The following is a 14,678-nucleotide window of genomic DNA, read 5'->3' as shown; positions in this document are numbered from 1 at the left end:
AGCCGTGTAATTATCTCCCATTTATATCTACTGCTGCCTCTCTTCCTGCCTCGCTCCTCTCCCTCCTTTTAAATTAGAAACAAAATTAGACGATTCTGTGCCGTCAATAATTGACACTTGGCAATGCGTGGGAGGTAAACTGTCTTTGTGGAAACTGACAGGATTCTGGGCGACGGGATATGGGAACATTTCCTCTAATTCAGAAGCTGGTAGTGCATCCAAATAAAACTCATTTGGGTTTATAAGCTCAAACAAACAGTGTGTAAGTCCACACAGTCGGCTTCTTATAACACAGGCAGTGGAGCAGCTCTAGAAAATGACTGCTGAGTCTCATCTCTTTGAACTCTATTTTTGGAGGGATTATAGCAATAATACATGTGAGTTCTCTTTTTTGGCGGGATTTGGGTGTCGTTTGAGAACCATACAATTACTATCCATTTTAATCTGTGCACATGCGTGTGTGTGTGTGTCTGCATATGTCTTAGAGAGTGAGGGAAAGCATGTGTGCTGATACATTAACTCAAATCACCACATGCGGACGCAGAACAAGAGTGTACGCGTCTGTATGACTCTGCTGTATTCAAGCGTCATCTGTGAGAGCCATACAATTAACATCCATTTATATCTCCTTGTACCAACCTCGCCCTGCCTCCCAGCCCCTCATCTGGAGGCTATTTTGGGAATCGTCGGAGGCATACGCACACCCACACTGTCTCCAAACCACCACACATTCTGTGTGTGTGTGTGGTGTGTGTGTGTGTGTGTGTGTGTGTGTGTGTTTGCAAAATACAGCAGCATGTCCAAACTACTCCCAAAATGTTCCTTCCCTTACATTGCCAAGACACTGGCCTGCTGCTGCCACCACCAGTCTCTCTGCTTGTCCTCTCAAATATTTCCCCTCTTTGCTGACCTGAGTTCAGCACAGTTTGCTCCACACAGGAGCCGAGGAAGAAGGAGAGGAGGTTGTGATTTATTTGAAGTGGGGGAGCGTAAAAAAGAAGAGGAAAGGAGGAGGCTGTGAAGAGAGAAGAAGATGATTTGGTTCGCTAGTTCTAAAAACGATGAGAAGTGCATCCAATGTGCAGACGGTGCCAGACGTGCGGAGGGAGCGATGCAGACAAAGAAACCGAAAAAGCAACAGATGAAAGATTAAAAGTAAAGACAGTGAGAGATGAGAGAATTACTGGTAGTGCCGGGAGAGAGCGACAGAGAGAATTAGGGTGATAGCAGAGCTGGAAAGGAGACAGTAAATGAAAGAGTCTTGGAGGGCTGCCAGGAAGTAAAGAGGAATATGAGAAATCAGAAGAAGCGCAGGTGAGAGAGACAGAGGAAACAGGGAATGAGCAAACTTAGCCTAACAGCTGAGCGAGCTCTCTCGTAGCCCTCCCATTCAAATCCAGGCTTTTCATCATCACTGTCAGTACATGCTCATTATACACGGACTGCTCCCTTACCGCACCAGTAACTTACTCTATGATCACAAAGACGACATATGGTGGCCTACTAATTCAATCCACCCCACCCTCCTGCACTCTGCTCAGCCCTGTGCAGTAACCCAGCGCTTCTTAAACTATGGGGTGGGTCCAAACTGCAAAAATATCCAACTTAATCACTGAGTCTTGAAATCTGATTTTTATTAAAGGTGCGCCATGCAAAATTGCAAGATTGCATCAAATGTTGTGCTTATTCCATAGTGTGTCAGTTGAATGTAAAAGGTCCATATTTCAATCAACCCTAACGCTTTTGCATAATCTTTAAAACAAGTGAAAAATCAATGCTTTTTTGAAAATCAATGAAATGAAAGTATAAGTGTTATATTTTAAGACAAAGCTCGTTCAGGTAGATGTTTCTGCAAGGCATTCATGACAACAATCACAGACTAGTTTAAAATCACCCTATAGTCATTTATTAAGCCCTTAGAAAATAATCTGCTCATAAATATTACATATTTAGAAGTTTTTCTATGAAAAGAAACATCCCTCAATGCTTTAAAACAGCTTAAATGTAACCTTGCCCACATTAAGAATGCACAGATCTATGAATATGCAAATAGTCTCCGTGCACGCCCAGCACTCGCACCCCGTTTCATAACCAGAGCTCTGTTCACAGGACGAGGAAGTCCCGTCCTGCAGCAGTCAAGAGCATTGTGCCATATTTGTTAATTTAACAATGGATTTTTTTTCCCAGTGAATCTCTTGGTTACGCTAATATTCTTCATGTCAAGCAGCCATTTCCAGTTGGTCTTGTTGATTTTATGAAAATAAAACACTTGAGTGGCAGAGCTCTGTTTACAGAACACCATCCACAGGATGGTGTTCTCAAGAAAATTGAGCCACATTTCATAATTTTACCATAGAAAAACGTTTTTCTTTTCAGCCCATCTCTTAGTTACAGTGATAGTGTTCATGTGAAGCAGCCGTTTCTTGTTGGTCTTTTGTTTTTGAGAACAAAACATGACCAGCAGTCCAGCACCAGCACTGTGACTGCAAAGCGACACCCCATCGTTTGCAGGACTGACTATCAGATTTGAGTTGTACCAAATCTTGCTCACCTGGGGTACGTCTGAATCTCAGATTTTAGGGGCGTGCACACACACCTCCACCTTCAGTAGAGGATTGTGAAAACGCCTCTCTAATGACAAAGTTTGCACAGATACAAGTCAGTACAGTCAGAGTCAGATATTTTAGAGACAAAAACAGAAGAAGAACACATTTGTGACTGGAGGGGGACTTTAAAGAGTCTGTGTCCCAAACTGAGACCATATTGGCTAATCTCTCTGCAGGTCCCAGGTTGAAAGACTTTATTACACACATATACACACACATATACACACATGCCAGCCCTTCATCCTGTCATTTTCCAGGCCCCACACCCTCGCTCTGCCCTCTTTCTCTCCTCTAATATCATCCACCGTGGTTTTGGCTCTACATGGGTGTGTTTTTGTGGTTCGGGGGAGCCACTGTGTGTGTATGTGTGTGTTCAGCGGTAACATATGTCCTCCAAATCTGAACTGGATGCCTGTTATTATCGTGTCTAATGAGTAGCCGTGGTCTTATTTTGCAATAAAGGACACACTTGGACCGACTCAGGCTGAGAAAACAAGATCGGGATTTTGGATGTGATGTCCTGCTGCACTTCCTCTCCTCAGCCTCTTGCCCAATTCCAAAAATTTGAAATGGGGATGTTCACAACTTCACAATCTTGATTATGAGCAGTTTGCCATAAGTTTGTTTTAACTATACAAGTTGTTAAAATTTGTGTTGACCATTGTGAACCTCTCCTGCAGGGAGTCTATTCCCAGTAGTCCAATCAGTGCAGCCATATGGAGATGTCAATACTGACGCTTTCAATCAATTGTTGTCACACCTCTGTAGATTAAAGAGTTTTATTGATATTGTACATTGCTCATTTACTGCCCCAAAACACTCAAAAAGGCAAACATGGCATATTGTTAAGCGATATCCATTAGAAATAACAGCAGAAATGCATATTATTGTTGTTGCTCCTGAGTGTGCAAATTTACGATTTGACTGATCTGATTCATTACTTGTACTGAACAATATGGAATCAGACCATTGAGATATAACTCATTTTTCTTTATTACAGAGATGCAACAGCCATCTGTGTGCGGAAAATACTCTAATATGGATGCCCTGTTTTAGTTTGGTATCAGCCTGATATGTGACTGCAGAAATTGGTACACAAAGTAGAAAAGCCCTCGACTCTTTCTGTAGCTCCCTCCCTCCCTCCGCCTTTCCAACTTTTTTTTTTTTCTTTCAGATGGAGAGTGGATAATCCATCCTGCTTAAATATTTTGATTGTGACAGCGATGAGAAACAGGATATAGGCTGGATTTCCAATCTGTCCGAGCGAGGGTACACGGTATCCGCATTAGCAGCCTCGCCTTTCCCGTTGTTCCCTGCGTGCTTCGCTTCTTCGCCCCATCCTCGCCTGCTCCCGTTTTCATAACCACGCCAACTTTCACCCCTTGCCCCCCTCCTTCCTGCCATCCTTTGCCCTCCTTCTCCCTGCATCTTTCTTTTTCTTTTTCACTCACCCACCCTCCTTTGTGCCCTCCATCACCCATCCCTGTCTCTCTCTCTACATCCCTCTCTCTTCTTCTTTCCTCCCCTATTCTCCTGCCATTCCCTTTTTCTCTCCCTTCCATCTCTCCGTTCCTTTCTTCCCGTTGTGTATCTGGGTTGCTGCCTGAACTAGTTTATGTAGACAAAGCCTGCTAGCCGATTGCGTCATCTTCCCTGTTTAATTGATGTTGTTGTTCGATGGAAACAAGCTGCTTGTTGGACTCGAAAACCTTGAGCTCTTTTCTAGAATCAAGAGAACAATAACCTGAAAATGAAGCGCTAAGTCTCGTGGTAGCGTGACGATGCTGCAGTATTTACTCTGGAAGTATGTGGCGCTAATAACAGTCACCGCTTTATTTGTGCAGCACTTTTCGAGGCAAAGTTACAAAGTGCTGTAAAATAAAAGGAATAACGCATTTCCATGAACAAACCATTGGCTGCTAATAAGGGCTCACAGCACTGGCTGCATTAAGTCCCAGTCAGCAGAACGAAAATAGCAAATGCAACAGTAACATTAACTTAACAATACTAATCTGCATAGAAATAATAAAATAAAGGCCATGATAGATGGGCACCATTAGAAGGCGAGGGAACTGAGCACTTTTGCCAATAACAAACCGTATTTTTCATCCTACTTCTGTTCCTTAAAGCCCACTATATTATCCACATCAACTCTGACTCAGTTCCCAGAAGCCATCCGTGCTGCAGGCTGCGTTGGCCTCCATCTCCATCGCCTCGAGATGCCATGTCGCTAAAGTAGCACATATTCACTGTGATTTAGACAATCATAAAGCATGACGCTCCAAACGGGCCGCTGAAAATGTTAGCACAAGATGTGTATGTGAGGACGGTGTGATGAGTGTATGTCTGTGTGTGTGTGTGTGTTCGCTCGTACGCATGTGTGTGTGGTGGTATGAATCACACTGAAAGGTCAGCATGGCTTGAGGCGAAAGGAAAGAGAAGAGATGGAGGTGATGAATTGCACTTTGGGACCATTTTCATGCAACACCCCAGGTTATATTGAACTGTGTGTGTGTGTGTGTGTACGTGTGTGAGAGACAGTGAGTCAGTGCATGTGTGCATGCATGCAGCCATATGTGAGTAAGACCTGGAAATCATGCCCTGCATGCTGTTGTTTGGTATTTGTGTGTGTTTCTGCCCGTGTGGGTGAGCAGGACTTGAGAAAGTGAGACAATGAATGTGAGATGTGTGTGCTGCCATAGATCTTGGAAATGTGTGCGTTCCTGAGTGCCAGTTCGAGATTTTATGAGCGCATGCAGGTTAATAATGAATGAAAAAGGGTGCTCATGTCGGGACACAAATAGAAATTGTGTCTGTCTGCTGGGGAGACTTGCGCTGCAGTGGAGCCTGAGATTGGCTGTAGAGATTTTGTGGGCGGATGTGAGGCACAGCAAACGAATGTTGCAATAATGCAGCGCATTCTCACAGTTTTGCAGCGTGCAGTGAAAAACTAGGCACATGGTTTTGTAGCATGCCTGCGAAAAGTGGAAATCTCCTCTATGACTTCTTTCAACTTCCCTTTTGGACTCATTTGGTTCAAATTGGGCAAGAGCAAAAAGCAGTTATTTCCCAGAAGCTGAACACAGCGAACGGCCTCGCTGAGTTAAGGTAAGCTTGGGATGAAGATTTGGGTCATGAATAAATATTTGATTTTAAGAAAAAGCTCTATACATTCGGGTGCTGGAAGGCAACTCCTGACATGAAGCTCAATTCTTTAACATGAGCTGGAAAGCCTAACTATAAAGCCACCAAACATCAACAAGAACGGCTGTCTTGGCGTTAGGCAAGAAGATTTAGTTTTGCTACGGTTGGAGTGAGCATTTGGGTCATGGTTGCTTAATATTTGGGTCATGGTCTGACATCTGATTGCAAGTGATTGGCATTTGAAAAGGTCAGTTTCTGTCATGACCTGCAGCTTGGATTTGATACCTTTAGTATTTCAGGCACCGTTACACACCCAGCACCCCAACACTTCTCTGTCTCATTGCTGTTGCTGCTGCACTTTCTTTTTTTATAGTTTTGCCAATACAAAGTACATATGACTCACAGTGTAGAGTGGTGTGCTAGGCCAGTAATTTTATTTATTTATTTATTTTTTTATCCAGGACATGCGTGCTTTTCCAAAAATCCAAATGTTAAGAAGTTATTTAAAGACAAAGATGAAAAACAAGATATAGGGTTGACGTGTTTTGCCATTTTGTCTGTCAAAAGTCTCAGATGATTCACATCATATTCTCATAATTGTGAAGTCCGGCAGGAGGCAGATGGAAACTGTGTGTGTGTGTGTGTGTGTATGTGTGTTTTGTGTGTGTAAGCAGCCTGATTGGTTCTGTCTCCAACTCCTACATTGCAGCCCTGATCAGCAACCTGGTAGGCTGATGGAGGTGGTGCACACCTCATCTAAGTGGTGTGTGTGTGTGTGTGTGTGTGTGCATTTTTAATGTGTATGGTAAAGTACAGGAATCAGGGCATGTCAATACTGTGTCTTACACTCAATTTATATTGAGTGTGCTGGCAGATAGGCACAAACGTGTAGTCAGGGATGGTGTGAGCGTGTGTGTGGGTGTTTTTGCACAAGACAGTGGGCCCCCGAGGCACGTAAACACTCAACAATTGACTTTTGCTGTGATTGATGACATGCCTAACAGCCAGAACGCTGTAGCGACAGATGCTTTGATGCACTTGTGTGGCCGTTAGCGCTTTCATAACCTGGAGTGGATGGCAAACAATCAACCGGTGTGTGCGTGTGTGTTTATCTGCGTATATATATATGTGTGTGTGTGTGTACGCTCCGTAATTCTGGGTGTCTAAGTGGGACTGTGGGTATGTGCAAAAAAAATTTGATGTTTTCAGTTGTTTGGTGTAGCTTTGCCGCTCATCTTTTTCCCTTTCAAATTAGCGGGGCTCATTGGCTCGCTGTCCTCATCATCATTTAGCTCTGTTCCACGGCTCCCCCATGGACCGTACTCAGCATGACTTACAATTGCCTCAGTGTCCTGACACGCTGTATCTGAGGCAGCTCATGAATAACCATGCCAACAGTACCTAATAGGCTACAAAAGAAAAAGACAAATGCTTGATTTGCGGGCTGGTCTGTAATCAGCGGCAATGTTTGAGCTGTCTTAACTGAAACAGAAGACGTCTCTGAAATGGGATTCGGGGGATTCAGCCTCTGTTAACCTTCATTTACCCACGGTGGTGTGCCGGAGCATGCAAGCGCTTTTTCAGGAACATCCCGCTACACACAGTTAAAGTCATGATGGCGTGCTGCTTCTGTAATTCATCATATTTTCAGATGAAACAGGGTGTTGGGGCTGGGCATAAATGATCAATTTTCAAAATGAATAAACAGCAGCTACAAGGTCACAACAATTCTTATTGGAAACAGAGACAGTTTTTTTTTTTTTTATGTCCATAGCATGTTGGCATTTGCACCCGGTTCAGGGTTTTATAAGATCAGTGATGGCATTATTGGAGGAATTTTTAAGTATGTCGTTTTGTACCCAGCACTTGATGTAACCACCGAGCATATTTATGTAAGGATACAAGAAAGTACAATATGAAATAGTGGGGAATTGGCTCACAAGTAGATAAACTCGTTTTTTAATCTCATAAATACATTCACAACTGGGAGCTGCCCAGCTCAACCACAGCTCTCTTCTTCTCTGGAACAGCTGGTGGCTACTGTGATGTTGCAAGCTATGACGCACATGAATAATCCTCCCCCCACAGTAGATTTGTTATTATAGAGAATGCATGTTAAATGGCTCAATACACTGTGGTAGCAAGTGTGCTGCATTGCTGGTTACATAGGTGCATCAAGTGGAGCCGGTGCAAATCAGCTTATCTTTGCCTCGAAAGGGAATGGGTGAGGGGGACCGGCGCTGGGGCCAAATCGGTGTGAGGAAGAACTAGCTTTGTTTTAACTCGCTTTTGTGCCCTGCCAGCTGACTGTCTGCCAGTCAGTGGACTGCGCGGCTGAGAGCAGCACACATTGCTCAGCCTGGGACTCGGTCCACACAACTAGTGTGGTTAAGTAGTGTCTCTTGTGAGGAAGGTGTAATGGACTACAGCCTGGGGGCCTAAAGGATAAGCTTAATTTCCACCTTTTATTTTCATAACCTTTTATGTTCCTCTTGGGGCTGGAGAGCGGGGGTAATGCAATGCTTTGTATTTCTCACTGTGCCGTGTTTCTGTGCGGACCCTTGGAAGGCTCCTGTCACCTTGGCAGCAGCAACAGGGATCTTAAAATTACTCAGACACCCAGGCTAATTAAAGCATGTCATTTCTTTATTGGGCATCGTTTACAAGAAAAGGATATTTGTCACAAAGGTCAATGGAATGATCAATTATTTAAGTCACTTAGCGAAGAAACATACATTTTTCACGCTCCTTAAATCATCACCCTTGTGAGGCCGAGAACCTCAGCATCCCACATCGAGGCTGTGATCATACTGTTTTTTTTTTCTACCCACTCAAACGCAAAGTGCTGCCATGAGCATCGACAGCAGTGGACATCGAGAACTCAAAGGACACAAGGGGCACTCATCCTTCTCGTTGCTATGAAACTTGCAAACTATCTAATCAGCGTTAGTTAGCTAACCTAGAGTAACTAAGGGGATGACCTTTAGAAGAATAATAGGGGAGAGAATCACCCAATCATCATCTCACCCAAGAGCTCTGCGTGGACAGTATCCATTTCCAGGCCTATTTTTTACATTGATGTATTGCAAAGGAAGAGCGATTCAACATGGATACCTAGTACTGCCCAGGGCAAGGCCCCAGAACATGCCTCGGGCAACACTGCTATTCCTGCTGATGGTATGACTACTATTTCCATGTAGAACAAAAATAATCCTCTAATTGTCCTGTTATATGGGAAACAACAAAAAATAACCATGTGGGACAGCTTCACCAGGTTGGTAGGCCATATTCTGAAGCTGAAGGTCCCACATTTTAATACTAATACATAATAATACTACATTTGCTCAACTTATTCATGTCTATTAGACACTATTGTACTAGTTTTGACAATAAAAATGTATGTTTATTTGTTTCTACCCTGCTAATCTGAATAGCAGAGTATTCATGTGCAAATGCTGTAATTGGCTGCTAAGTGCAGATCAACCCACAATGCAGCCAGGGAACAGATTTTGAAGGAAGGCTACACAAATTGTGGGTGCAGCCTTGGTATGTGGGTAATGAAGGGGCGGGGTTATGCAAATTCTTAGCTGTTGCACTATTGGTCATCCAGTTTTGACATAGATTAGACAATGCTGACTCACTTGTAAAGCTGGGAAGACATCTTGAACTTATAAGCAACTTCTCATTTTGACAGTTATTTATTTTAACCCCAATTTAGAAAAAAAAAACTGTTTAAGAAAAAAAAAAAACTCAGCAAACCTCCTCCTCTGACTCCGTCCATGCTTCTGCTGTAAAAGTTGCCCGTGCGCTGCGGTGCCATCGGAGCGTTCAGAGGGTTTAACCAGCTCCGTGACAATAGTAAGCCAGAAGGCTCCGCTGACTCTCTCATTGCCATAGAAACTGGGTAGAAATGTAGCTTTCTCTGAAGATATCACTGAGGTTTGTTTGGCAATATAGTAGTGAGGCAGGCACACACATTAGGAGGCGATGGGGGAGGGTTAATAGGCGATGAATCTGGGATGCTTTGATGCTGCGCTGAGAGGATGAAATAGAGCAGAGTTGAGGAGTAACAAATTACAAGTGACAGGAGTGTAGTAATCCAAATACAGTAAACTGGTACAGTCAACTGCTCTATAAATAGATTTCTAGAGACAGGGGAAAATATTATTTAGATGGCGAGATGGTGGACTGGATTATGGACCCTGTTCATACATTCATGTTAAATTTTCCCATTCAACTTCATATTCTGCAGTTTTTAATGTGTGCAATTCACAAGCAACTGAAGGTATTTGTATTGTGTTACTGACTTTGGATATTTGACTGGCCGTTGAATTACTTAATCAGGTTATCAATTTGAGTGTAGGTGGAGAGTAAAAGGCCGTGCGGGTTCTGTGCTCTGAAGTGATGTGTCACCTTCACACTCCAGTCAATTTGCATTGACCGCAGCACTGGAAGTAAATGGGCTCTTTCAGGAGGACCAATATGAGTTGTTACGTGACGGCTTTAATCTGAGGCATTAATCAGCGCCCTGTAAAAGTCACTGGTTAAAGGAAAAATGCACTGTGTAACACTTTAACACTGTTAAAAAAAACACAGCTAATGGTGATGTACCGTGCATTTGTGGATCTATTTTGTTGTTCCGCGGTGAATTTCTCTCATTCCCACAAATAACCAGGCAAACTCAACAACTTGAAGTTATATGAGGATATTTTGCACGCAGAGACAATGGAGTCTGACAGCAGAAAATGTTTCAGCTATCTAATTTATCAACAGTAATTGGCAGGTTCGAGTGAAAGAGGGTTGTGCTTTGAGCAAGGCGTGATTGGAGAAACACCACAGTGCTGAAAAGTTAGTTGACTAGATCGCTATATTTATATCCGCGTATGCGCAACCCTGAAAGCAACAAGTTCCCTCTGTTCCCTGGAGCATTCTGGGAAGTGCGGGGAATGATTTAAGCAGACTGATGGAGGGTGGTTTCACCAACCAGGTAAATTACCACACTCCATCACAAAGTTACTGCCGGGATGCACTCAACACCACACACTGATGATATCCACCAGGGTAAGAGTATCCGAGGATGGATTTTTCTTGTCGTGAACATTTAATTAGAGAGCGAACGAACGGGAAGGAAGCATGTTTGCCTATTTCGATTATTTCCCCATTTGCAAACACGGCCCACCTGAAGTTATTCATTAATATCTCATTCATAAGCAATTTGCAGAATCCTCAGATCTGTTCATTTCTAGGCGTTTAAAAGCCCGCCTCCACCGGCAGCTTTAATTGAAATCCATGTGTGTTGGCGTATGGGGGTTTATGTGTTTGCACACGTTTGTGTATTGTTCTTTAATGCATGTCCTCTGTTGTGTTGTGTGTGTGTGTATTTATCTGTGCATGCATGTGCTTGGTGGTCCACCTCTGTCTTTGCAGCTGTGCATTTGGCTGCAATGACTTTTATGTGTATGTGTGTTTACATGCAGACGTGTGTGCATGTGTGTGAGGTTGCATCCTCCTGTGTGTGCGCTCGGCCCCTCAGGGTGTGAATTAGGTTGCGGTGTAAAGGCCATGTTTCACGCCGAGACAGAACTCTGATCAACTGTGTCTAAAAGACGGATAATGAAAAACTCCTCCTTCTCCTCTCTCTCTCTCTCTCTCTTGCTCTCTCTCTCTCTTTCTCATTATTTACACCGACTCCAACTCTCCCTCTCCTTTTCTCATTTACGCAACTCCCATCCCTGCCATTTCTCTCCCTGCCTGTTTGTCTCTCCCCTCCTTTTCTCATTTACACAGCTGCCCTGCTCCATTGCTCACCCCCCCTCCGGCCTCCATCCTTCCCTCCTCTCCTCCTCCGCCGTCTTTCCCGATGCTGTCACTGCCCTTCCTCCCCTCGTCCATCTCACCCCTTCATTCTCACCCCATCTACCTCGATCTGTTAAGAACCGCTCATCGTCCGCTCATTTTCCTGTGGTTTTAGATCTCTGGCGAACCAAATGCGGCCGTTTGGTTTGTACATCTTCTGTTTGCTGACTCGCAGACGCTGACTTTTGACACGTAACCCGTTTTCTGATTATGGTCTAAGTCCATTAAGGTGGCCATTTTGACTTGAAGTGGCCATTTTGGAGTGGCATTCCAAATCCATTACCTGTCCCTCCTGTAACCCTGACAGAAAGCTTTCTGTGCTGCTTTTTTCTGCCATTAAAACAGCTTTTGAGTACATCTATTGGCCTGCAGGAGAAACTGGATTGTTTCTTCATTTTTTTTTTCCTTCAACATGGTCATATGAGGTTTTGTTTTTTGACTGTTTTTTTTTTCTTTTGCTATTTTGACTCTATTTTTGTAAGAACTTTGTGCTGGTGGCAGGGCCAGCCAGGGTAGTACCTATCTCTTTCCTTTATATTCCCTTCTTCATCCACCCATCTGTTCTTTGTCCGTCATGTCCATGATGTCTTTTTCCCCTACATGACTTTTTCAACTCAGTAGTTTTCCATTAGTTTGAATCTGGCTGTTGTTATCTATCTCTTCTCTTCTCCTCTCTTCTCTTCTCTTCTCTTCTCTTCTCTTCTGTCCTGGTATCTTCTCTTCTTCTCTCCTCTTCACTTCTTTCATTTTCATTTCCTTCATTGATCTGTGTTTATCAGTGCTGGGATGATTCCCTTGGGAGTGCATGCTCCTTGGTTCACATTCATTCTGTGTCACACACACACACACACACACACACACACACACACACACACACACACACACACAGTAGCTCCCTGCCTCCCTGCCTTATCCTTTTACTCCTGCTCACATCAGCTCATCCTGATTCCCTCTCCACATCCTTTTCTCAATTCCACATCTCTCTCTCCTTTTCTTGCTCCCTCTCCTCTGCTTCCCCATCTCTATCTTTATCTCTTACCCCCTCTTTTTTATCTACCCCCCACCCCTTCCCCTCTTGCTTGTCAGTAGAGAGAGAGAGAGAGAGAGAGAGAGAGAGAGAGGGCGATGCGCCTTGCAAGACAGAGCGGGTGTCAATCATAGCCTGGGCAAGGGAGGGAGAGAGAGAGAGAGAGAGAGGGTGCGCGCGGGCAAGGAGGATTCCGAGTGCTGGGAACCCGCGCGCGCGCACGAGCGAGCGAACGGGTGAAGTGCGCGTGCCCCGTACCCGCCGCCGCCGCTGCCGCTTCAGTGAAGAAGAGCCGTTTATTTAGCTGCTGAATGAAGGAGGGAACGGAGGGAAGGATGAACGGATAGAGCGAGGGATGAATGGATGAATGAACGGATCCCGACCTGGGTTTGTTTTGCCACTGAGTACCAAGACACAAAAGGTGTGTACCTCATTATCACTATTATTAGTATTATTGTTAATAATAATAACAGTAATATTGTGATTGTTATTATTGTTAATTGTAGTAATACTGTGATTGTTATTATTGTTATTATCATCATTATTAGGCTGTTGTTTACTTGTGTTTGAGACTTGAGATAGGACACAGGCTCTCAGAGCACAGATCCACAAGCTGAGAGCACTTTGACAGTTTCATTAATTGCAACCGGTCGTGGAATTGGCACAAACCGGTGCATGCATGCGTAAATACGGAGCACAAACCCTGTCCGGCGAGATTATCGTTGAACGGGCTATAAGAGCGAGAAAGAGACAAAGTAACGGCGGGGTTTGCTGGCCGCTCTGTCTGGTAGTATTGAGACGGAGACCGCAGAGGAGACTGTACCGGACACCGGACTGCTGTGACCGGGGGCTGTCAGGTGTGTGCGACACCGCAGACCCCTGCCCTGCCCAACAACGGCTTCAGTGCAGGTATAATTAATTATCCAACACACAGTCCCCGCTATAGCGCCGTGAGGCGGCGTGGGTATGAGCCGGGAGCTTGACCGGCTCCGGCAGGGCACAGCTTAGCGCGGCTGGCCGGCTATAGGGAAACTCACCTGGGAATACGGTGAGTGGCATTGATCGGTGCTGTCGACCGGGACGGCTGTGATCCCAGTGGCCGGTGTGGGAGGATGAGATTAGGGTCAGAGGCTGCTGAACATCCCGGCACTAACAAGATTGCCCTCGCGGTCAGGGTGCACGCAACAACGGATAAGCACGGAGGCGCGGCTCGGATATACAGCCTATATGCAGAGTTTATGGACGGTGAACTGGCCCTGTTAACAGTCACCCTGTCTTGTTAATGGGATAGTGGCGAGGAAGGATTAACGGAGGTGATGATGGTGATGATGGTGAACGGGGTGCTGATGGGGTAAATTAAAGTGCAGTTGATAGCCTGCTGATTATGGTGCTGGAATTATCTCACATGGATTATAGCTTTATCACGATGAAGGTGCTGGTCATGATGGGTAGATTAGTTTTTTATTGGTGATCATGATCTTGGTGGTGGTGGTGATGATGATGGCTGAGCTGTTTTACATGATAATAGTCATGAAGATGGTGACTTTTCAATAATGCTAAATAATTTACATAAAGATATGTTGCCTGATCAATAATTCAAGGAGCCAAGCTGTCCGTGGAAATGTAGGCTATTAATTAATTTGCAAATCTTATACAATTTTTTCAGCTTACATCAGCAGCAACAACAACTAAGTCTTGTGTTAAGCAGCTTAAATGATTAATAACCAGTGTTTTTAATGCCATTAATGTGCTGTTTTTGATGCGTGGCTTTTTACAGTCTAGCTGCTATTGCATCCAGTTGGCATTTACTGACTGAAAAAGGCAATGTGGGCCATGCCCTCGGGGTGCTCATACACAAGGCATCATTTTGGACAATGCAGACAGGCGAAACACATTGCAACAGGCAACTAAAGGTCCATGTTAATGTCTCATGGTGACAAAAACGTTGAATTTGATTGTTCATAGAAACAGCAAGCACCCAATTGTGTCGTGTGGTATTGTATCATGTTGTTTATCCTTTTCACATATTTCCTCATGGATTTTAT

At 44.3% G+C, this 14,678-nt stretch overlaps 1 protein-coding gene across 2 annotated transcripts in view; it reads left to right on the top strand.

Annotated features, from left to right (window-relative positions):
* Positions 1 to 12,932: 12,932 nt before the first annotated feature.
* slc8a4b (solute carrier family 8 member 4b) overlaps positions 12,933 to 14,678 on the top strand; it is a 112,654-nt gene continuing 110,908 nt past the window's right edge. For both annotated transcript variants that reach the window (XM_030075566.1, XM_030075565.1), the window contains exon 1: positions 12,933 to 13,054. The gene's annotated coding sequence lies outside the window, so the exon portion shown is untranslated. The remainder of the gene's footprint in view (positions 13,055 to 14,678) is intronic.

The sequence above is a fragment of the Myripristis murdjan genome, chromosome 18 (assembly GCF_902150065.1).
Source record: "Myripristis murdjan chromosome 18, fMyrMur1.1, whole genome shotgun sequence".
In the NCBI taxonomy this organism is placed as follows: domain Eukaryota; kingdom Metazoa; phylum Chordata; class Actinopteri; order Holocentriformes; family Holocentridae; genus Myripristis; species Myripristis murdjan.
Note: the sequence above shows the minus strand (reverse complement) of the source record. Positions and strands in the feature narration are given on the sequence as shown.